Raw genomic sequence first — 3,207 nt, forward strand, 5'->3', positions numbered from 1 at the left:
GACACATGAAATTGCCATTTCTGAGTCACACGAAATCAAATACAGGCTATTTCATGTATTCAATCTAAGAGTATACAGTAGCTTAATTTCTAATCATAAACATTCATCTTATTGTATCAAATATGATCTGTCCTATTTGCTTTTTAATTATATCATGTTATATCATTTTATTTTACCATTTTATCACTATATACTTCTAAATTTTTTTTTTGGTATATAAACTATTTATTAACAGACAAGGCCTACAGACTTATTTCTTCTTGGATACACCCACGGTGCGGCCACGGCGGCCAGTGGTCTTTGCGTGCTGGCCGCGGACACGAAGGCCCCAGAAGTGGCGAAGCCCTCTATGGGCCCGAATCTTCTTCAGTCGCTCCAGATCTTCACGGAGCTTGTTGTCCAGACCACTGGCTAGGACCTGGCTATGCTTTCCATCCTTTACATCCTTCTGTCTGTTCAAGAACCAGTCTGGGGTCTTATATTGGCGTGGATTCTGCATAATGGTGATCACACGTTCCACCTCATCCTCAGTGAGTTGTCCTGCCCTCTTGGTGAGGTCAATGTCTGCTTTCCTCAACACCACATGAGCGTATCTTCGACCCACACCCTTAATGGCAGTGATGGCAAAGGCTATTTTCCGCCGCCCATCGATGTTGGTGTTGAGTACTCGCAAGATATGCTGGAACTTTTCAGGGATCACTAGAGACATGGCGGCAGCACAAGCGGCGGTGTGTAAGCCTCCTGTGAAAGCCCTTCTAAATTTTTTTTTTAGCTTAGGGAAGATATTCAGAACTTTATCCTTTTAGTCTTTTTATTTTAGCTCAATTTGCCATTTTATTAATTAAAATGATTAGCATATTCTTGTAATTTAGCTTTAGATAGCAAAGTCATTTACTATCAGCACAGCAATCCTAAAGCTGGGCTTCTACCCAGTTCTCCCCGAGCCTCTGAGGGCTGCTTGGGATGTGGCAGTTGGTCTCCCCCTTAAGAAGGGATTGTGCTTTCCTCCTGTCCACCTCTGTGCAGGCTCAAGTACTGCAAATAGGAAAAGATCAGATATTAATATGTGAGCTTGATGCTCTGTTCTAGAGCAGTGGTTCTTAACTTTAGCTATATACTCAAAACACCTGAAAATTTTGTAAAATAGCAATGCCCAGCCATTCTCAATTACATGAGAATCTTGGGGTAGGTCCAGACAGCAACATCTTTTAAGTTCCCCAGGTAATTCCAATATCAGTCAACTTTCAAATCTCTTGGTCTATAACTTTGCTATTCTAAATTGGTCTGTGGGCCAGTGGCACCTGGGAGCTTGTGAAAGCTACAGAACCTCAGGCCTCACTACAGTCTTATTGAATCAGAGCCTGCATTCAGGAAAATCCCCAGGGGATTTGGGTGCACGTTGAACTTTGAGAAGCATTGGCTTAAAATCCATTTTGATAGGCTTTGCATGTTAACCCTTCTTTTTTTTTTTTTTTTTTTCTTTGATGATTTGGAGATGTTGCATCTCAAATATTTGTAAAGTTAATCATTTCTATTATTTTTATATCTCCTATCAATAGGAAAGGATGATTTGGCTAATTCATGATAAAATATCTGTTTCCCAAGTAGGCTGAATTGTCTGTAGTGTGGGAGATGGAGAGAGTTGAAGTTATCAGAAGTCCTCTAGGAGAACACTATGTTTGCTTAGGTTTGCCGGAAGAAGACTGCTGGGGCAGAACAGAGCCCCATGGGCAGAATGACAGCAGATGCCAAGACTGGAGAGGAGGAAAGGCACTTCACAAAAACAAGGAAAGAAATTATCAGCTCCTGAGAGGGGCAGGAAAAAGAAAGAGAGATGGGAGGGAGAGAGAGAGAGGCAGGGGAAGGAGGAGAGCTTTCAAAATTAGTTGCAGAGGGTGCAGGATCCCTCAAACCTTCCATAAGAGTAATAAACTTTATGGGATGCGTGGTGTGATGCAATTTGGGAACAAAAACAGTGAAAGGTCTGCACGTGTCCAGGTTTTTAACATGGGGACAGGATAGACATTTGGTGTTTGGATGCAGAAACCAAGGCCAAGAGCACCATGAGGAAAACAGCTGTCAGTAATCCACAGAAATCACTTAGGAAACGCTTCATCAGAGGGCATGAAACTGGGAATTGAGTTCAGTTTATTTTGATATATAGGAGCAGAGACACCTCAGCCAACGAGTGAGATAAATATCCTACTTAACTCAGATTGCTGGAGATGAGATAGGTCCCCACTACTGCCAAAGGTCAAAGGCTGCCTAGAAATTGCAAGCTTCACTTGGGTTTGTTTTGGAAAAACAGGCAATTCCTGGCTTCCCCCAGAAATTCTTATCCCCAAATAATATTTCCAACCATGTTTCTAATTCCCAGAGGTCCCTGAGGACGGTGAGGGCTCCGCTCCATCTGACCTCCAGCTCCCTAAAAGTAGGTACATGCTTGCTCTTAAGGCCTTGGCTGAGAAGGGCCAGAGCCTCCAGCCATCCACAGAATGCTGTACCTGGGAAGGGGTGTGTTTCTTCCACTAAAGGGGAAAACCCAAGGCTGGGACTTGTTTTTCCTCACTGGGAAGAAGTTGGACAGTGTCTCCAACTTCTGACCCTCCTCCAGGCCTTGTCACTCATGCAAACTGATCATGCCTTTACTGCAAGATGTGGTAGCAAGAAAGCTTTCCTCCTCCTCTGCTCAGGGCTAGCCTGACCTTCACACCAGTGCGCTTCTCTTCAGACTGCTCGTGCCCTGGCCAAAACCCATCAGCAGCAAGCTCACCACTCTGGAGCCAGAAGAAGTGTTTATAAAATTGCCCAGATGCTTAATCCTTCTCTTCCAAAAACTTTCTTCTGTCTGATTCAGGTTATGAATTTGTTTCAGAACCCTGGTCTTGAAAATCTTTAACGAATATTTGTTAATATCAGCCAGAAGTTTTCCGCTTATTCACCAGCTCTCCAAACCCTCAACAATTACTCTATTCCACGTTGGTTTTAGGGTTTGTTTGTAATCATACATAAATATTTTCTATTTTTTCATTTCTTAATTGTGGTAACAATACACATTCCATACAGTTTGCCAGTTTTAAGTGTAAGCTCAGTAGCATTAATATTTTGGGCTGTGATTTGGATTCGTCTGTGCTGTTTCCTGCAACTGCCTCCTTTGTTGCATCCCTCTAATTTCCAGTCTTATTTTTGCTTATAAGACAATGACGA

General features: G+C 42.8%; 1 pseudogene across 1 annotated transcript; it reads right to left on the reverse strand.

Annotated features, from left to right (window-relative positions):
• Nucleotides 1-201: 201 nt before the first annotated feature.
• LOC116562957 lies at nucleotides 202-764 on the reverse strand (annotated as a pseudogene). Its single transcript, XR_004274147.1, has one exon. The product of XR_004274147.1 is annotated as a 40S ribosomal protein S18 pseudogene (transcript).
• Nucleotides 765-3,207: the final 2,443 nt, after the last annotated feature.

The sequence above is a fragment of the Sapajus apella genome, unplaced genomic scaffold (assembly GCF_009761245.1).
Source record: "Sapajus apella isolate SASKATOON/1434 unplaced genomic scaffold, GSC_monkey_1.0 scaffold33, whole genome shotgun sequence".
Taxonomy (NCBI): domain Eukaryota; kingdom Metazoa; phylum Chordata; class Mammalia; order Primates; family Cebidae; genus Sapajus; species Sapajus apella.